General features: G+C 44.0%; 1 protein-coding gene across 5 annotated transcripts in view; it reads right to left on the bottom strand.

The window, feature by feature from the left end:
* CDKL5 (cyclin dependent kinase like 5) overlaps positions 1-22,722 on the bottom strand; it is a 398,517-nt gene that overhangs the window by 208,845 nt on the left and 166,950 nt on the right. The gene's annotated exons all lie outside the window — the stretch shown is intronic.

Genomic DNA, 22,722 nt, shown 5'->3' on the forward strand with positions numbered 1-22,722 from the left:
GGTTTTCCAGGTGTTTAATATTGATGACACCATTTCATTTCATTTAATACAGAATGGTGTAACTGGCAAATTTCCAAATTACCTCATTTAAATAATATGCCTCCACCTGAAAAAAAGCTCTAGGGGGTCTCACTTCCACCTAAGTTGCAGTCCACTCACTATCTTTTGTTAGGTAGATCCATCCCTAATTTAAAAAAAAAAGACTGTGAGGAAGTTAGGGCGTATCAGAACTAGCTGAGATTGTGAGCCTGATAAAAGAACTGCTTCTACACTACTTCTGAACATCACAGGAGCTTCCTGCCTTTCTGTAAGTGTGATTTATTCCACCTTATCTGTTCTGTGAGCTCCAGAGCTTAAAACAAACAGACATCACAGCAGTATAGTGCTAGCAGAAGGGAGACACCTCCTAATTCTGAGAGAAATGTATATAGCTGTGCAGCTGAAACGGAATAATATGGATGAAAAAAAGCATAAATGAAGCCCAAACATAACTGTTTCTTCACGTTATGACTGTACAAAGAAGCAAAGCCATTATGCAAGCTTTTTTTGAAAACTCGAAAACTTGTAAATATTAGAGAACTCGTATAAATCTTTAGCCTACTGTACTTTCATGGTTGTGTGCTAAAAGCCTCTGGTCTTGCCTTCAAGCCTTTTTGCTTCTAAAACTAATCAGTTCTCTCTACAACCAGTTCTGCCCTGGGAGGAATACAACAGGAATATATTTTTGAATTATTCCTACCTACCATACCTACTGTTTGTCTCCATTACCTTGAACATTAGTATGATTTCCTAGGGAAGTACAATGAAAGTTTCTAAAATGTGTCTTTAAATACTAGGAATGCCCGAGTCCACAAAACAATAGACATTGCCAAAATTCAAAATATTTTTTTAACAATGAGGCCATATACACATATCACTGTCATAGTAATAATGTAAGCTTTTTCCTGAAGAATGATGGTGGATTATATTAAAGGGAGTCTGTCACCTCCATACGGCCATATACAGTGCTTACATGGCTCTGTAGCACACCTATACAGGATTGTAACGGTACCTTTGTTCTTTTCTTTACACTTACACAAGCAGGAAAAACTAAGTTTAATTAATATGCAAATGAGCACTCGCAAGTGCCCAGGGGCGGCGTTCAGTGTGTAGGTGCCCAGGCTGCTCTGCCTTTTTTTCACTTTACTCTCTGCCTTTTCCCGCCCTCCAAGTCTCTTGCCTCATCGATAGGTCCGGCCGAGGGCATGCGCACTAGGTGAAGCGATGCAGTGCCCACAATGGGCATCACCGTGTGCATGCCCCAGCCCGGCGAAGCAGTGCACAGGCGTGGGATCTTAACCAGACCTAGCGATGACGTAAAGGACTTGGAGGGCGGGCAAAGTAAGAGGCTGGGGAGGAGTAAAGTGAAAAGAAGGCAGAGCAGCCTGGGCACCTACACACTGAATGCCGCCCCTGGGCACTTGCGAGTGCTCATTTGCATATGAATTAAACTTCGTTTTTCCTGCTGGTGCAAGTCTAAAGAAAAGAACAAAGACACGTTCATCAGTCACATTACCTATTTGCAGCACAGTCCTCATCCTCCTCTCTGCTCTACTTGTCAGGGATTATGATCCTGAATGCAGATGATAAGATTTTTAGCTGAATGTCTATAGGAATGGAGATCATGAGGAGACATGAAGTACAGAAAGTTGGCGGAGATGTGGCTGATGAGCAGCAGCACTTGTATGCAGTCTCCATTCGAACAGCCTCACATTACCACAGTCTGTCCTGTCTGTCCTCTGTATTTCATGTCTCCTCATGAACTCCGCTCCTATAGTGATTCAGTTCTTATCATCTGTATTCAGTATCATAATCTCTGACAAACAGAGCAGAGAAGAGGATGAGGCAGCTCTTTAGCTCAGTGTTGTGAAGTAACTTGTATTTCTGTGTCATTTGGACAGGTTCAGTGTGTACTTATAGGATGGCGGCCATTTTATTTCTTGAAGGCTTACTGGAGCACCGAGGGACTGGCCAGAGTCCTCATAACACCAGTTAGTAACACCCCTAGAGCTTTAGTCCCTCCCCTAGATTGACAAGGCTAGACGTCAATCCCTGTTTTCTTAAGCATGTGCCACATCTCTCAGTATTAGTGCTTGCTCGGTTGGAATCTGTGCTACTTGGACAGTACTAGCACATAGGGTGTGCAAGCGCCGAGACTAGGAGGTGCTCCAGTAACCTCATTTACTTATCAATAAAATTTGCTTTTCTCGGGAATGGGACCACAGAAATATAATGCATTAATTCATTAGCACCACAAGTATGCTTTTGAAAAGTTATGGCGCATGCAACCTTTGATAATTTGCACCTTTTTGCCGTTTTAGGCTTTTGCTGCCAGTTTTGAAAATGATAAGAAATATGACCTCAAGTAGACTGACAGATTTACTATAATTTGCACAAGAAATATGGGAAAACAATAGTGGAAACCTATGCCTCCTCATAGCAGATATAGATTTCAGGTTTAAAGGGGTTGTGCAGGGTTTTATATTGATGACCTATCCTCAGGATAGGTCATCAACATCAGATCAGCGGGAGCCAAACAACCAGCACCCTCGCCGATCAGCTGTTTAAAGAGAAGGCAATGCTCCATGCGAGTGCTGCTTCCTGTTCATTACACTGTCCATTATTTTGGAAGCAAGTGTAATTACAAGTACTAGCTCTATTCACTTGAATGGAGCGAGTACCTGTAATTACACTACGCCGCTGCTGCAAGGGAGAAGACGCGAAGTATAATAAGGAGGAAGCACGCTCACATGGAGTGCAGCCTCCTCTCCAAACAGCTAATCCTCAGGGGTGCCGGATTCCCGCCAATCAAATATTGATTACCTATCCTGAGAACAGGTTATCATAAAACCCCTGCACAACACCTTTAATGAACAGTCAAAGATGAGCCAAATTTTTAGGTACATGCACCTCTAAAACTTGGTGCATCTCACTCCAATTAGAGACTCATAACGAATCTACGGATCTACGAATAGATTCGCTCATCTCTAATGAGGACGCTGAGACAGTATGTGCCTGAAGGAATCGGTGATACTTATTTACACAAGGATGCTGAGACAGTATGTGCCTGACTTAAATGAGGATGACCGGACAGTATGGGGGGAGATTTATCATCTCTCTTGTGCCAGAAAAGTGCTTGACTGCGACTGAAACGTAGGCATATGAAACATAGGTGTATTTACACTAAAGGGTCCTTTTACCTGGGCCAATAGAGTGGACAGTACTGAAGAACATTTACACTAAAGGGTCCTTTACCTGCAGCAATAATCGCTGCTGTATGGGGATGAATGATCATTATTACGATTGTTCATCCTAATTCAGTTTTCTTGCTTGTCTATAGCACATCCCTGTTTACACTGGGCAATGTGCTGCCGAGAAAGGAGGATTTTTGGTGCCGTATGAAAGATGTGATCACCCATTTGTCAGGTAATCAGCGCACAACTACAATGGTGGTTGAGCATTTGTATGAATTTGAATTACCAATAATTGGCTTAAAATTCAGCCCACGTTGAAGGGCCCCTAGGTCTCTGCAAACAGCTTGTTCCTGAGTCAGTGTTACAGATAAGTACATTTTGGATAAAGCTTACAAAATTATCCTAGCAGTAAAAGTGAACTTAATCATTATGATAATTTTTGAAAATGACAATTATCCTATTACAGCCTCCCTAAGAAACCAGAAACTCCAAATACCACAACAACCAAGGACTCAAGTGCGCTCTTTATTAGGAATCTTAAATTCCCCATGTTAAAATGTTTGTGCAGTGCATTACTAGAAACCCCGCTGAGCTATGTCCCTTCCTGATGAATAACTATTGATGTCTAGCTCTCTGCAAAATAACTTTCCCGCTAGTAAGGGGATGGCGGATGACTTTAGAACATTCCCGCAGGAGCCAGAAATGCTAATTATTGAAAATCTTTAATATCTTGATTTCTAAGGTCAGTATAAATGTAAAAACTTCTGAACACCTACCCTTCTAAAAATGGAACACAAAGAAGAACTAACAAAAAAAGGGCCATTACTGATCATTATAAGAGGCAGACAACCTGTGGCTATATGGTTGTTGAGGGACTACATGTTCCAGCCTGAATAACAGGGCTACAGGAAAAACAGGATAATGCATCGCTACAGCTCTCACAACTTTGTAATTAGAAAAAAAATATTCCCAGCATATTTCATATTTTTGACAGGCAAATCCCTGGTTCATACAGATGTGGCAGATGTACGCTGGATCGGAAAGACCTAACAGAGGACCATAGGATTCTCTGATGGGCCCAAGCTCGGGCACAATAATGGACCCCTAATAAAACAAGACCCCAAAGGTCAACTTGACTTGACTGGATAAAGTACATGTGCAATCTGTGCAGAAGGACAAGGGGCTCAGGAGCAAAAGCCTACCACCATCTAATCAAGAAAGCACCAATGGTTCCTAATGTCTACTTTGTTGCCTGTAAAGTACTGTTAAAGGGATATTCTGGTTATGACAAATTATCCACAAGACAGGGGATAACTATTAGATTGGTGGAGCTCCTATTGCTGGGACCTCCATTTATCACAACAATTGGGAACCTGTACCTCTCAGGGCCCCCCAAAATTAGTGGATAGGCAGACTGGGCATGTGCACTGCTGCTCTAATCATCTCTATGGGGGGGGGGGGGGTTCTGAAGACAATCGGGTACACCGCTCCCACCACAGATCTAATAGTTATCCCTGTGGCTAGGGGATAACTTGTTACAGTCAGAATACCCCTTTCATCTTTTGTCACAGGGTTTACTGCTACATATTTTCCTTTGCAGTCTGTGTCTGAACCAGATATACTATTAAATCTTATTGATTATACGTCCTACATGTGCAATGATAAAATTAACGTGGACGTGCACATGTCCTGTATACATAGAGAGCAAGCCTTGGTGGGCCCAAGGAACTTCAGTCCAACACTGGATGTAATGCCTGAAGTCTTATTAACACAAATTGGTGCTATGTGCCAGTACCCAATGTACCTATTGTGCGGACTCGCTCTGGTAGACAGTATAGAGGCAACAACAAGTTCTTTGGATCATACAGTTCAGTGTTTTATTCACACTTTAGGCAAGTGACAAAACAAGCAGTCATATTCAAACAAAAAGTCACCTTGCGGTGTTGGTGGTAATTCACACCAATTCTGTCTCAAAGGGTCCTTGCTGATAGCAGTACCAACCTGTTTTCATGCCAAACAGGTAGCAAGCCTTAATCCAGACACAAGGCTCCCAGATCCCAACACAGAGACCTGGCTTCTGAGCCCAGCTGCCTCTTTAAGGACAGCCAGCTGCTGCCAAAACCCAGACCAGCATTTAAAATCCGGTCTGGAATTTGACCTCGCATGGCTGTAAATCAGCACAGCAGTACATGCTGGGAGGAAAATACCTGTTTTCCCAGACCAAACCTCTCACTGTGCCACACTATGTGATAAGAGATTTTGTCAATTGCAAATGTACTGGTGTTAATTACGTGTCCAAAGAATTACGTGGGCAAAATGTCATTTCCATAGATGGATTTGGGAACATGTTTGTGATGTGTAAAACAGAAGCCAAATACCTGTGTCCAAACACATCCTGGAGGAGCACAATATATAAGTAATCTGTCCTAGTTTGCAGGCTACTGAGCTTGTTCGCCCCCCAAAAAGATGGGGTGACTAGGACCATCACAAGATGTCCTCTGTAACCCCTTTTGTTTTTAAGGAACTATTATGCTTCACAAGCTTTATATAATATACATTTATCATATAGGATATTAGCATATCTTGAATATGCATCACAAATTTGGGGAACTTTATTGGTTGTCTTGTTTTGATTATTTTGGGATGTTATCTGTGTATTTTCCCCATACTGCGGTAAAATAACATGATAACTCTATTCTAGGGGTCAATATAAATATATTTATATATTATAGGTCTTTCTGATTGTGGCAATGCCAAACGTACAGTATTTTTATGGTTAATTATTTTTAACATTTATGTTTTTGGAGGAGGGCAGCTCTTACTTTTAATTAAACTTTATGAAATATTACTTTTTTTTTAGTTTCATGAGGGGACTCGAAGCAACAATCCTTGGATTGCTTGTTTAATGCTTTGGGCTACATAGTATTCCATAGCACTACAGACTGTCAGTATTAGGCCTCCTGCACACGAACGTTGTGTGCACCCGTGGCCGTTGTGCCGTTTTCCGCTTTTTTTCACGGACCCATTGACTTTCAATGGGTCCGTGGAAAAATCGGAAAATGCACCGTTTTGCAGCCGCATCCGTGATCCGTGTTTCCTGGCCGTGAAAAAAATATGACCTGTCCTATTTTTTTCACGGCCAACGGTTCACGGACCCATTCAAGTCAATGGGTCCGTGAAAGAACACGGATGCACACAAGATTGGCATCCGTGTCCGTGATCCGTGGCCGTAGGTTAGTTTTTATACAGACGGATCCGAAGATCCGTCTGTATAAAAGCTTTTTCAAAGCTGAGTTTTCACTTCGTGAAAACTCAGAACCGACAGTATATTCTAACACAGAAGCGTTCCCATGGTGATGGGGACGCTTCTAGTTAGAATACACTACAAACTGTGTACAAGACTGCCCCCTGCTGCCTGGCAGCACCCGATCTCTTACAGGGGGCCGTGATCAGCACAATTAACCCCTTCAGGTGCGGCACCTGAAGGGGTTAATTGTGCTGATCACGGCCCCCTGTAAGAGATCAGGGCTGCCAGGCAGCAGGGGGCAGACCCTCCCCCCCCTACCCAGTTTAAATATCATTGGTGGCCAGTGCGGCCCCCCCCCTCCCTCTATTGTAATTATTCGTTGGTGGCACAGTGTGCGCCCCCCCCTCCCTTCCTCTATTGTAATAATTCGTTGGTGGCACAGTGTGCGCCCCCCCCCCTCCCTCTATTGTAATAATTCGTTGGTGGCACAGTGTGCGCCCCCCATCGCCCCCCCCCCCTCCCTCTATAGCATTAACAACATTGGTGGCCAGTGTGCGGCCTCCCATCTCCCCCCCCTCCCCATCATTGGTGGCAGCGGAGTACCGATCGGAGTCCCAGTTTAATCGCTGGGGCTCCGATCGGTAACCATGGCAACCAGGACGCTGGTTGCCATGGTTACTTAGCAATAGTACAATAGTAGAAGATTCATACTTACCGGCTGCTGCGATGTTCGTGTCCGGCCGGGAGCTCCACCTACTGGTAAGTGTCATTGCTAAATGAACTGTCACTTACCAGTAGGAGGAGCTCCCGGCCGGAAGCAGACATCGCAGCTCCCAGGTAAGTATGAATCACTACTGCTAGTAACCCGCTGCCACCAATGATGGGGGGGGGGCTAGATGGGAGGCCGCACACTGGCCACCAATGTTGTTAATGCTATAGAGGGAGGGGGGCCAATGGGGGGCGCACACTGTGCCACCAACGATTACAATAGAGGGAGGAAGGGGGGGGGGGCGCACACTGTGCCACCAACGAATTATTACAATAGAGGGAGGAAGGGGGGGGGGGGGCGGGGGGGGCGCACACTGTGCCACCAAGGAATTATTACAATAGAGGGAGGAAGGGGGGGGGGCTGCACTGGCCACCAATGATATTCAAACTGAGGAGGGGGGAGGGGGGGGGTCTTCCCCCTGCTGCCTGGCAGCCCTGATCTTTTACAGGGGGAGATGATAGCACAATTAACCCCTTCAGGTGCGGCACCTGAAGGGTTAATTGTGCTGATCACAGCCCCCTGTAAGAGATCGGATGCTGCTAGGCAGCAGGGGGCAGTCATGTACACAGTTTGTAGTATATTCTAACTAGAAGCGTCCCCATCACCATGGGAACGCCTCTGTGTTAGAATATACTGTCGGAAATGAGGTTTCACGATCTAACTCATATCCGACAGTATATTCTAACATAGAGGCGTTCCCATGGTGATGGGGACGCTTCAAGTTAAAATATACCATCGGATTGGAGAAAACTCCGATCCGATGGTATAAAAGGGACTCCAGACTTTACATTGAAAGTCAATGGGGACGGATCCGTTTGAAATGGCACCATATTGTGTCAACGTCAAACGGATCCGTCCCCATTGACTTGCATTGTAATTCAGGACGGATCCGTTTGGCTCCGCACGGCCAGGCGGACACCAAAACGACTTTTTTTTCATGTCCGTGGATCCTCTAAAAATCAAGGAAGACCCACGGACGAAAAAACGGTCACGGATCACGGAAAAACGGGACCCATTTTTGCGGACCGCAAAAAAATACGTTCGTGTGCAGGAGGCCTTACACTGACCTATTAGACCATGCCTCTGTTTGTAAGGTCCCCGGCTGACAAGTTAACACATAGGTACCATATGATCATATTGTATGGTGCCAATGACTATACTGAGGGACATCTAAGAGGTGAAAACTGTCCAGATATCTAGCTCTGACCCTGGCAGCTGTGATAAGAGCCCAGTTGCGTATTACAGTTGAGCTCTGACCGCCATCTCTTGGGCACACTGAGCAGTGTCCATTAGATCATCATAACTGAAATATTAATCATGATATAGGAACTGGCACCCAATTATGTATCCATAATTCAACATTAAAGGGGTTTTCCAAGATGACCTATCCTAGCTGACTGAGAATGCACCGGCAGTCACAGTAGTGCCGCAGCCTTCGTGTAGCTTTCCCTAGGCTGTGTGACATCAAGTTCATTGGTCCTACGGCCTAGGCGCAGCTCAGCCCCATTGAATTGCATACAATGCACAGCGCTGTGCTTGGTGAGCTGAGAGAAGGCTGAAGTGCTACTGGGAGCGCCAGTGACTTCTCAAACATCTGATTGGTGGAGTTCCTGAGTGTCGAACCCCCACTGATCAGATATTGATGACCAATCTAGAGGATAGTATCTAAATAAAGAGTGGTGGCAGCATCTCCAATCCAAAACGTTTATTCACACAGGGGCCATGAGACAGTACAAAAGGTCAAATAAAGAGCGATGTTTCGGCTACATGGTAGCCTTTCTCAAACTACCATGTAGCCGAAACGTCACACTTTATTTGACCTTGTGTGCTGTCTCATGGACCCTGTGTGAATAAACCTTTTTGGACTGGAGATGCTGCCACCACTCTTTATTTGGATATTATCGTGTTCGGATCTGGGGTCCTTGGACTGGCTGATGCATCCCTAGGAAATCCGTAAGGTACTATAGTGCTGCTCTATTGATATATTTCTTCTATCTAAAAGCTAGGTCATCAGTTAAAAAATGTCTGAAAAACTCTTTAATCACTGCAGAGGCATCTGCAACCGTTTTAATCATGGAAAGTGACCCTTCTGCTGATTACATATATGCAGTTTATGCAGCCACACAGTTGCCCTGTAGGAATGAATGCTACTTACCTCCTGCCATATAGATGAGTCGTGTAGCTGGAGATCAATAAGTAAGGTTCATTATTTAGCTGATTATATTTTATATGTATTTACGTATGAATTAACGTGCATTACACTGGAAATCAAATTTCGCAGCAAATAATTGTTGTAACATTGACTTCTCCCAGTGTGTCAGTAGTTTGCTCCAGTTTCTGCTGTGTGTGGCACCAGGCAATTTGATAATAATGAAAGTAGGACATCACAAGAAACTCTTCGGCACAGCTGCTACAGCACTCTGCATCAGAAAAAACATTGATCCAACCCATCTCTTCAGAAATATCCAGGAGTCCTGCAGTTTACTGAAGTTATCCAGGCAAGAAAGTTTATTTTTTAACTATTCTTAAAGTGGTTTGCCCAAAAAATTTACTTTTACAAATAAAATTTTTATGACTTGTCAATTAGAATACATAGAAGTATAAGGCCTCTTTCACACGGGCGTTGCGGGAAAATGTGCGGGTGCGTTACGGGAACACCCGTGATTTTTCTGCGCGAGTGCAAAACATTGTAATGCGTTTTGCACTCACGTGAGAAAAATCGCGCATGTTTGGTACCCAAACCCGAACTTCTTCACAGAAGTTCGGGCTTGGGTTAGGTGTTCTGTAGATTGTATTATTTCCCCTTTTAACATAGTTATAAGGGAAAATAATAGCATTCTGAATACAGAATGCATAGTAAAATAGCGCTGGAGGGGTTAAAAAAATAAATAAAATAATTTAACTCACCTTAGTCCACTTGATCGCGATGCCCGGCATCTCCTTCTGTCTCCTTTACTGAACAGGACCTGTGGTGAGCATTCATTACAGGTCAAGGAGGACCTGTGGTGACGTCACTCCGGTCATCACATGATCCATCACCATGGTAAAAGATCATGTGATGGATCATGTGATGACCGGAGTGACGTCACCACAGGTCTTTGACCTGTAATGAATGCTCACCACAGGTCCTGTTCAGTAAAGGAGACAGAAGGAGATGCCGGGCATCGCGATCAAGTGGACTAAGGTGAGTTAAATTTTATTTATTTATTTTTTAACCCCTCCAGCCCTATTGTACTATGCATTCTAACATAGTAACATAGTAACATAGTACATAAGGCCGAAAAAAGACATTTGTCCATCCAGTTCGGCCTGTCATCCTACAAGTTGATCCAGAGGAAGGCAAAAAAAACCCTGTGAGGTAGAAGCCAATTTTCCTCACTTTAGGGGAATAAAAAATTCCTTCCCGACTCCAATCAGGCAATCAGAATAACTCCCTGGATCAACGACCCCTCTCTAGTAGCTATAGCCTGTAATATTATTACACTCCAGAAATACATCCAGGCCCCTCTTGAATTCCTTTATTGTACTCACCATCACCACCTCCTCAGGCAGAGAGTTCCATAGTCTCACTGCTCTTACCGTAAAGAACCCTTTTCTATGTTTGTGTACAAACCTTCTTTCCTCCAAACGCAGAGGATGTCCCCTCGTCACAGTCACAGTCCTGGGGATAAATAGATGATGGGATAGATCTCTGTACTGCCCCCTGATATATTTATACATAGTAATTAGATCTCCCCTCAGTCGTCTTTTTTCTAACGTGAATAACCCTAATTTTGATAATCTTTCAGGGTACTGTAGTTGCCCCATTCCAGTTATTACTTTAGTTGCCCTCCTCTGGACCCTCTCCAGCTCTGCTATGTCTGCCTTGTTTACAGGAGCCCAGAACTGTACACAGTACTCCATGTGTGGTCTGACCAGTGATTTGTAAAGTAGTAGGAATATGTTCTCATCACGGGCATCTATGCCCCTTTTGATGCAACCCATTATCTTATTGGCCTTGGCAGCCGCTGCCTGACACTGTTTTTTGCAGCTTAGTTTGCTGTTTATTAAAATTCCTAGATCCTTTTCCATGTCAGTGTTACCGAGTGTTTTACCATTTAGTATGTACGGGTGACTTGCATTATTCCTTCCCATGTGCATAACTTTACATTTCTCAGTGTTAAACCTCATCTGCCACTTATCTGCCCAAGCCTCCAATCTATCCAGATCCCTCTGTAGTAGTATACTGTCCTCTTCAGTGTTAATTACTTTACACAGTTTAGTGTCATCTGCGAAAATTGATATTTTACTATGCAAGCCTTCTACAAGATCATTAATAAATATATTGAAGAGAATAGGGCCCAATACTGACCCCTGAGGTACTCCACTAGTGACAGTGACCCAATCTGAGTATGTACCGTTAATAACCACCCTCTGCTTTCTATCATTGAGCCAGTTACTTACCCACTTACAGACGTTTTCTCCGAGTCCGAGCATTCTCATTTTATATACTAACCTTTTATGAGGTACAGTGTCAAATGCTTTGGAGAAGTCCAGATACACGACATCCATTGATTTGCCGCTGTCAAGTCTAGTACTTACCTCCTCATAGAAACTGATTAAATTAGTTTGACATGACCGATCCCTCACGAAGCCATGCTGATATGGCGTTATTTGCTTATTTCCCATAAGATGCTCTAACATAGCATCTCTCAGAAAACCTTCAAACAGTTTACCCACAACAGATGTTAAACTTACCGGCCTATAGTTTCCAGGCTCTGTTTTTGGACCCTTTTTGAATATTGGCACCACATTTGCCATGCGCCAATCCTGTGGGACATTCCCTGTTAGTACAGAGTCCGCAAATATCAGAAATAAGGGTCTGGCTATGACATTACTTAATTCCCTTAGGATACGGGGGTGTATGCCATCCGGTCCTGGCGATTTGTCTATTTTGATTTTTTTTAAGTCGCTGTTGTACTTCTTCCTGGGTCAGACAGGACACTTTTAATGGCGAATTTATTTCAGCATTCAGCATTTCATCTGACAGTTTATTTTCCTCAGTGAATACATTGGAGAAAAAAATATTTAACAGCTTTGCTTTCTCCTCGTCGCTCTCTGCGACTCCCCCCTCATTACTCTTTAAAGGGCCGACACCTTCAGATTTATACTTTTTAACATTTATATAATTGAAGAACATTTTAGGGTTAGTTTTACTCTGTTTGGCAATTAATCTCTCGGTCTCTAGTTTGGCCGCTTTTATTTGTTTTTTACATGTTCTGTTTTTTTCCTTATAGTTTTTCAGTGCTTCCGTGCTACCCTCCTGTTTTAGGGTTTTATATGCTTTCTTTTTGTCATTTATTGCTTTCTTTACAGTTCTGTTTATCCACATTGGTTTCTTTTTGTTCCTTAACCTTTTATTCCCATACGGTATGTACCTCTCACAATGAGATTTTAGGATGTTTTTAAAGATATCCCATTTTTTGGCTGTATTTTTATTTTTGAGGACTTTGTCCCAGTTAGTTAGGCCTATGGCCTCTCTTAGTTGGCTAAATTTAGCTTTTTTGAAGTTTGGTATTTTTGTTTCTCCCTGTAGAAACGCTCTTTTGAATGATAATTGGAAGGTTATTACTTTATGGTCACTATTTCCCAGGTGTCCCCCAACCTGCACGTCTGTTGTTCTGTCAGGTCTATTGGTTAATATTAAGTCCAGTATGGCCGTCCCTCTAGTCGGGTCCTGAACCAGTTGGGAGAGATAATGGTCTTTGGTTATTGCCAAGAATCTGTTTCCTTTATGAGATATACAAGTTTCAGTTTCCCAGTCTATATCTGGGTAGTTGAAGTCCCCCATAATAACCACCTCATTATGATTTGCCGCCTTGTCTATCTCGTTTAGTAGTAGATTTTCTGTGGACTCTGGTATATTAGGTGGTTTATAGTAGACTCCTATTAGTAATTTATTGTTGTTTTTAGCTCCATGTATCTCTACCCACAGTGACTCCACATGTTCATGTCCCTCACTTATATCTTCACGGAGTGTGGGCTTTAGACAAGATTTTACATAAAGGCAGACCCCTCCACCTCTCCGGTTTTGACGATCCTTTCTGAACCGACTGTAACCTTGTACATTAACTGCCCAGTCATAGCTATCATCCAGCCATGTCTCAGTTATTCCCACTATGTCATAGTCCTCCTCACACATCACTAATTCCAGTTCTCCAGTTTTATTAGTCAGACTTCTGGCATTAGTATACATACATATGAGAGGTTTATGTATATTTTTTACCCTACACCTTTCCTTCTGAACTGTTCTTGTCCCTCCTTCCATTTCTCCCCCAGTCCCACTACCTTGCCCCCGGTCTCTATCTGCACTATCTTCCCCTTCTATAGTGTAATTACCCTCCCCCCCAGTCCCTAGTTTAAACACTCCTCCAACCTTCTAGCCATCTTCTTCCCCAACACAGCTGCTCCTTCCCCATTGAGGTGCAGCCCGTCCCTACGATAGAGGCTGTATTCAGAATGCTATTATTTTCCCTTATAACCATGTTATAAGGGAAAATAATAATGATCGGGTCTCCATCCCGATAGTCTCTGCTTGCGATTTTCACGCAACCCCATTCACTTCTATGGGGCCTGCGTTGCGTGAAAAACGCAGAATATAGAGCATGCTGCGATTTTCACGCAACGCACAAGTGATGCGTGAAAATCACCGCTCATGTGAACAGCCCCATAGAAATGAATGGGTCGGTATTCAGTGCGGGTGAAATGCGTTCAACTCACGCATCGCATCCGCGCGGAATACTCGCCCGTGTGAAAGGGGCCTAACAGACTGGGCACGAATTAGAGGCTCAGTGCCCACATTTGGGGCATAAAGCTCGGCCGCCACTCCGGGGGAAAACCGTAGTCTACATTTTGTGGTACAACTGTGAAAAGCTATTTTGGGAGCATCTGTCACGGATAAAAGCCCTACATGCTTTTGGGAACGTAGCACAGATGACATGTACTTACCAACCTTGTTGCAGTTGCGCCGCCGACGTCACTCAGTTGCCGCAGCAACCAGCGCCACTGACAGTTCTTGTGTGAAAAACACTAAATATAGAACATACTGGGGGACATTTATTAAGCATGATGCACCAGAATTATGGCGTAAAACACAGCAAAAAGAATGGCGTTTTGATTTGCACCAAATATATTAACTGTTTTCAACACAATTTTCACCATAAATAATGCATCACACCAGAAATAAGTTATAAATGTCTAAGTGGGTGGGGCTATCAAATTGGCGCATATTAAGCCTGATTTATGGCTCAAATTATTGCAGACAATAAAGCAGCTTATGTGGTGGTGTTCTGTGTAAAAAGTCGCATCTATGGCATAAAGATGAGACTTTTTGTCAAAAAGCCGCATTTATGAAAAGAAAAAAAAAACTGTTGTGGTAACAAGTGATAGGTGAGTATTAAAAACAGGATGATATAAATGAGCTAAACAGCAGGGTTCTGTCAGTAAATTGTCATTCAAAAATGACAAAAACATCCTGAGTCTGAGATAAAAGTCGCAATTTACCACTAGAAAGGTCGCAAATATGCTGCAAAAGTCACAAATATATGTTTTAAAAGTCGGAAGTGTGGTCCGGACAGGGTTGGCTGAAATGGCGCATTTCAGTTTTAAAAAGTCTCATTTTAGAGCTACTGGTGTTAAAATTTCGCAAATAAAGAGAAAGAGGCGGAAAATCAGGGTGATAGTTTAATAAGTCATATTTTATAAGCGGTGTGGGGCTTTTGATATATGCGGTTAACAGGGGCTCTGCTAGGTTAAAACATTCAGGGCCTGGGCCCCAGATTTTTTGTCCCAGGCCTCGAATGTCCTGCCTGCCAGCTAGATACAACTGTATTGCCATCCTCAGGACAGCAATACAATTGAATCTAATGCAGTGGAAGATCTGAAGGACCTGTGATGACATCACAGGTCATGTGACCAGTAAAACAGGCAGTGGTTGAGAGGGATGATGTCACCATCATGTGATCAGTGCAAGAGAGGACGGCAGTGAAGAGGAGAAGTCCTGGGAAGAGGAGAAGTCCTGGGAAGAAGTTGTGTTGATGTCTGCTACATGAGGAGAGGTAAGTGAATAGAGAGGCAGAGCAATGCTGGAAGTTGTGGTTATTTAACTGGGATTGTATGTTAGGGCTGAAGGGAGTGATGTTATTTACATGGGACTGTATGTTGGAGGGGGCTGGGGGAGGGAGTGATCTTATTTACATGAGACTGTATGTTGATGGCGGCTGTGGGAGGGAGTGATGTTATTTACATGGGACTGTATGTTGGAGGGGGCTGGAGGAGGGAGTGAAGTTATTAACATGGGACTGAATGTTGAGGGGGCCATTTTATTTACATGGGACTGTATGTTGAAGGTGGTTGGTGGGGGGGATGGTGTTATTTACATGAAAGGTGATAAGATTAAAGGTGGTCGGTCAGGAGAGGCAATGGTGTCTCCCTGAATACTGCTCAATTAACAACCAGAAAAACTATGAGGGGCAGTATACTCAATAAAACTTCACTTTTAATTAGGGATCGACCGATATTGATTTTTTAGGGCCGATACCGATACCGATAATTTGTGAACTTTCAGGCCGATAGCCGATAATTTATACCGATATTCTGGGAATTTTCATTTTTGAGAAAAAAAAAATTTCCTACACAAATCTGCTGAAAATTAATATGTTTATTGTTAATGTGTATTATTATATATATTTTTTTTAAATCTTTTTCATTTATACTTAATATTTATTTTTTTTACTAACTTTTAGCCCCCTTAGGGACTAGAACCCTTGTCCTATTCCCCCTGATAGATCTCTATCAGGGTGAATAGGAGCAGCTCACACTGTCCCTGCTGCTCTGTGCTTTGTGCACACAGCATCATGGAGCTTACCATGGCAGTCAGGGCTTCGGTAGCGTCCTAGCTGCCATGGTAACCGATCGGAGCCCCAGGATTACACAGCTGGGGCTCCGATCGGAGGAGCAGGGGAGAGGGGATCCTGTGGCCACTGCCACCAATGAGTAATACTGGAGGGGGGGCGCACTGCGCCACCAATGTTTTTACTATTGGGATTAGGATGGGGGTGGGGGGCGCACTGCGCCACCAATGATTAATACTGGGGGGCTTGGGGGGGGGCGCACTGCGCCACTAATGAAGATAAGTCTCTCAATCATTCATATACAGGAGGCGGGAGCTGGCTGCAGAATCACATAGCCGGCTCCCGACCTCTATGAGCGGTAGCTGCGATCAGCGGCAACTGAGGAGTTAACTACCGCGGATCGCAGCTACTTGTCATAGAGGTCGGGAGCCGGCTATGTGATTCTGCAGCCAGCTCCCGCCTCCTGTATATGAATGAATGAAAGGCTTATCTTCATTGGTGGAGCGGTGGCCACAGCCCCTCCCCTCCTCTTATGTTCTCTCCTCTCATTGGCGGCAGCGGCAGCAGCAGCACAGGGGGAGGGAGACACTGCTTTCTTCTCCCCTGTGCTGCGGAGGGAACACGGAGAGCGCTGAGAGCAGCGCGTTCTGTGTTCCCAATATGTTATCGGTATATCGGCAAAATAGATGCCGATACCGATAACGTTCAAAATCCTCAATATCGGCCGATAATATCGGCCAAACCGATAATCGGTCGATCCCTACTTTTAATAACGTGTAGGAGATAAAAAGACGTCCCCTACAGACATACAACGAGTAAGACCTGCAAACACTCAGCCTAGTGGGATGAGTGAGCATAGACAATTACATAACAAACAGGGATGTAGGTGGTGAACTGGACCAAATGTATGGAGAGGCGGGCGAGACTGTGTTAGAGGGTCTAACCAACTGGCCCTATTGCCTCCCTGCTTGTCCTAGTCCGCCCTACAGGGTGTGTCCAAGGGACGGGATCCAAAAAGCCCCGCAAGGGGTGGCCCAGACTGGAACTCTCTTCCTGTATAGGTGACCCTAGTAAGGCCCTAGCACAGGGAAAAAGAAAAAATCCCGTCCAATGGAACCACACACATAAGAGAATGATGTAGAGATGTTACCCCACAAAAATACCGCTAAAGGGGATAACGTGGGGATATACTCAAGTGTCCCTTGAGTATATCTTGAGTATATCCCCACGTTATCCCCTTTAGTGGTATTTTTGTGGGGTAACATCTCTACATCATTCTCTAATGTGTGTGGTTCCATTGGACGGGATTTTTTCTTTTTCCCTGTGCTAGGGCCAGTTGGTTAGACCCTCTAACACAGTCTCGCCCGCCTCTCAATACATTTGGTCCAGTCCACCACCTACATCCCTGTTTGTTATGTAATTGTCTATGCTCACTCACCCCACTAGGCTGAGTGTTTGCAGGTCTTACTCGTTGTATGTCTGTAGGGGCCGTCTTTTTATCTCCTATACGTTATTAAAAGTGAAGTTTTATTGAGTATACTGCCCCTCATAGTTTTCCTGTTATTTACATGAGACTGAATGTTGAGGGGGTGATGTTTACATGGGATTGCACGTTGGAGGCGGCTGGGAAGGGGGTGATGTAGATAGAGAGGGATATTATTTACATGGGACTGTATATTGAAGGGGGCTGGAGAAATGGTGTGATGTCATTTACATGGGACTCTATGGTGGAGGGAGGGAAATAGTGTTATTTACATGGGACTATATATTAGAAGGGCTGAAGGGAGGAGAGAAATGTTATTTACATAGGACTGTATTTTGGAGGGGGCAGGAGAGATGGTGCAATGTTATTTACTTGGGACTGTATGGTGGAGGGAGGAATATAACTACAGGGGGCACTTCTGGGGGCATTTTAAATACTGGGCGCACTTTAAGGTGAGCATTATAACAGTAGGGGGCAGTATAAATACTGTGGGCACTGTAGGGGTATTATAAATCCAGGGGACATTATAGGCGTTCTTATTACTACTGGGGGCTCTATAGGAGGGACTTATAGATCTGCCTCATTTCTACTAAGAGCACTATGGGGGGCTTATTACTACTGAGGGCTCTGTAGAGAGCTTTATTACCACTGGGGGAACTATAGGGGGGCCTTATTTCTACTGAGGGCTCTGTGAGGATATTATTAATACTGGAGGGCTCTTCTACTAATTGGGGCACTCTTGGGGAGCGTTATCACGGTTGAGGACACTGTAGGGGGCAGTATTACTAATGGGGGCATTCTTGGGGAGCATTATCACTGTTGGGGGCACTGTAGGGGACAGTATTAATAATGAGGGCATTCTAGAAGGGAATTACTATTGGTGGGACTATGAGGAGCACTATTACTTTGGGGGGCACTCATTTTTCTTCAGGATAGTATTTGGGGTATTGGGGAGCACAGCGAGCAGCAGGATAACACTGAGGGCTCCAGGTTGGGGGATGATAATAGAAATGTGAGGAAGCTAAGATGTCTGTGTGTCACACTCTGAAGAGACGAGGCGGCTGAGAGAAGTTGTACGGACCAATTGGAGAAGATGATGACGGATATCTACATCGAAGGAGACGTCACCTCGGAGGCACTGGATGCGACAGGTATGTCCTGCTGTATAGCAAGTACAGCAAAATGCGGTGTGTGGGGGGGCGCCTTAGAGAACTGGGCCATATTCATTGGGGCTTGGGCCCCGGATCTTTTTAGGCCCTAGCAATGCCCCTGGCGGTGAAACGAATCACAACTTTTGATTTGTAACGTTAGTATGTTTTTGCAGCAAATTACGCCATTATTGATAAATTACCCCCACTGACTTAATGGGTCAGTTTTCAACGTGGTTGCTGTCCATTTAAAACATCTGACACCCGCGCCTGAAACTCGCTTGTATGCATAAGCCATAAGTCTAAGAGACCGGTCAAATACATAATAAAGGGATACAGATCAGCATCTGACGTACTGTATAACTATTTACAGGAAATACCTCATGAGTTTAGCCTTTCCGTGTATCTGTATTACTGCACACAAATCAGAAACTTCCTGTTTCCGAACCCAAATCTGAATAACGTGTAATGTCAGCATTCTGCTAACTATCTCTTAACTAGTAACTAGTAAAAAATTGCCAGAGGCCACAAGCACAGACAAGTGACAGCTAAATCCTTTTGTCATCATCCAGAAATTGCAGCGAAACAATAGGATATGCTCCTGAATATAATAACACAATTGTATGGAAGTTTCTGTGGGTTGGGTTTCGTTCACACCTGTGCTGAAGCCTCTGTGGCAGATTCCATTAAAAATAGCTCACAAAATAACTTTTGTCCAGTAAAATGCTGGTGTGGCATGACAGAAGCCGGATTCATCTCATCAACCAGAGTTCTCCACCTGCAAGGGCCTGTCCCTGCAGCTAAAGAAGCCACTTGTCTGAGGGCCGGACATCTCAGCTCTGCTTCCACTACTGTGCATGCGCCACTACACTTCCCAGTGGATGCGCCTTTTACCACCCGGAGATGCGAGATTGCCAGGGCAAGCTGAGATGTCTGGCCCTGTGAAACCAGGAGGCAGGAGGAGCTTAGAACTCTGGCTGATGGGATGATTTGTAAGAAATTATTTTCTCATCTCTAAAACTGACAAAAAAAACAAATTTTTACAAAGAAATGTGCAAAAAAACACAAAACAAAAAAACCACATCAAAAACTACTCATGTGACTATAGCAAAATACTTCAGCAACATAAATCTATCACCTGTTTTAAAAGTATACTAAATGGTTTCACAGTAGATAAAATCTGCCCGACTTCTTATCCCTACATACTGGCGCTCTCCAGATTCACCTACTATCGATCAATGGATTGGTAAGGTTGATCAATTTGACCGCCTTGAGGAACTCTCCCATTGGGAACTAAAATCCAGAAACACTTTCCTTCATATCTGGTCTTTATGGAAAACATATAGACAATTTACTTAATATGTTACGCTCTTTACCCTTGTGTTCCCGAATTTGTTACTCAAGTTTTGATCTACATAAAAAACAATATCTGTAAAATGTGTCAACACATTAATTGTCATCGGATCTAATGATTGTAACTAAACATGTAAACAGTCTTCTACTAAGATGTATTATGCTTACAATTATCTATTATACGGATATTTTAAAACAATAAAAATTTGTTTAAAAAAAAATCTAAAATCTGTCACCTTCAACTTGCTGAACCATTTACCAGGATTTTCATGTTCTAGAGCTAATAGCATTTTATTTTATTGCAGTTTTTTTTCTCTTGCATTTTATAATGTCTGATTGGCTTTTTTAACATTTGGAGTCTTTGGGTACAAAACATATACAGTAGTCGGCTAACTGTAGCAAAATTCCCATTCCATTATTCAAGGTGCACTTAAACCTTCCATTGTCTGGTGTGCATTTACCTACTTAAAGCAAAATGTATAATGGATGTGGGTGTGTAGGAAATGAATGGGCTGCAGCCATTTATCACAGGGATAGGTTTCCGTAATTATTTCAGCTTTTGACAGACTGACGCTCGAGACACAAAGAAAAATACAGAAGGAAAACAATTAGGAAGGCTGGGATAAGTCATTAACAGAATAATACAAAGCAATGAAAATGACCATAAGGGCTCGTTCATACGACAGTCTCGCAAATTGTGGTCCGCAATGCACGGGCACCGACCGTGGCCCAGCCGCATGGGGATCGTGGACCCGTTCACTTGAATGGGTCCGCGATCCCTCCGTTCCGCAAAAAGATAGAGCAAGTTCTATCTTTTTGCGGTGCGTAGGCACGGAACGGAACCCCAGAAAGCACTCCGTAGTGCTTCGTTCCGTGCTTACGTTCCGCATCTCCGGTTCTGCGGACTCATTGAAGTGAATGGGTCCGCATCCGTGATGAGGAATGCACACGGAACGGTGCCCGTATATTGCGGATCCGCAAATGCGGTCCGCAATACAGCAACGGGCAGCACACGTTCGTGTGAACGAGCCCTAATGCTACTACTAGAGATGAGTGAATTTCATATTTTGGAATTCGTTCACGCTTCGTTTCGTGGTAAAGGCAGAATTGCATTATGGATTCCGTTACCACGGACCAGAACGCAATTCTATGACAGAATGCATAACGGAATGCCTTCAGAGGCATTCTGTTATTCATTCCATCATAATAGAAGTCTATGGGCTGAAAAACGGAGGGGGAAGTCCTCTCCTGCATAATGGAAACGGTATAGATCCGTTATGCAGGCCATAGATTTCTATTACGACGGAATGAATAATGGAATGCCTCTAAAGGCATTCCGTCATAGAATTGCATTATGGTCCGTGGTAATGGAATCCATAACGCAATTCACCTTTTACCACCAAACGAAGCGTGAACGAATTTCATAACATGAAATTCGCTCATCTCTAGCTGCTACCACACAGTGGTCCATATTTACTAATCCTATAGATGACGCAAATTTAGCCAGGCTGTCTAGACCTGCACCAGATTTATCCCAGTGGCTAAGGCTGGATGTTAAAGGGGAAATCCCATCTTAGACAATGGGGGCATATCGCTAGGATATTCCCCCCATTGTCTGATAGGTGCGGGTCCCACCGCTGGGACCCGCACCTACAAGTAGAATGGAGCGGAGAAAGTGGAGGAGGGCGCACTGCGCTGGCTCGGCTATTTCCGTTGGACCCATAGAAATGAATGGGAGCGGTGGCCACGCATACGCGGTGTGCTCCCATTTACTTCAATGGGAGAGGCGGGGAGCTGCGCCTTGTGGTGGACGGACCCCGGTCCTCCAGCCACAACTCTCCCGGCTCCGTTCTCCTATAGATGGCAGCTCCCCGCCGCTCCCATTCATTTCTATGGGGCAAACGGAAATAGCCGAGCCAGCGCAGTGCGCCCTCCTCCACTTTCTCCGCTCCGTTCTACTTGTAGGTGCGGGTCCCAGCGCTGGGACCCGCACCTATCAGACAATATCCTAGCGATATGCCCCCATTGTCTAAGATGGGATAACCCCTTTAAATGTAGTGCAGGGATAGACACTTTTGCTAGAATTTTACATCAGGTTGGGTTAAAATGCAAAATCATAGGCCACTCCCCTTTCCTGCAAAGCCAGACCCACTTTCTGTTAAGCCCAACCCCCTTTTTAAACAAGATGGAAAAGCTGAAGGAGCCCTAGCTGTACCAACTTACACCACTTTTTAGACCCATTTACTGGTAAATCTGGGACTTATGTCCTTTTTACTGGCTTGAAGAAATCGCCATGAAATTCTGATATTTATTTACTAATGTTTTCTCGGGGTGGTGTTTTTCAGTCACACAATATTTATTTCCAACCTTTTGTTTTCCCTAGAGAGAAGTCTATGGGAATATATCTAAAAAAAAAAGAAAAAAAAACACACCAAAAGCACAACAAAACGCCAAGGGACAAGAAAATGCCACTACGAAAAAAGGATTGTTTATTGCTTCGTAATTCGAATGTCCCGTTGGCCAGAATGTTTGCTGCATGGATGAGGACAGCATACCGGATGACAACGCACGATGCATTTTTTACTGCCCCATAGAAAC

The sequence above is a fragment of the Bufo bufo genome, chromosome 3, assembly GCF_905171765.1.
Source record: "Bufo bufo chromosome 3, aBufBuf1.1, whole genome shotgun sequence".
Taxonomy (NCBI): Eukaryota; Metazoa; Chordata; class Amphibia; order Anura; family Bufonidae; genus Bufo; species Bufo bufo.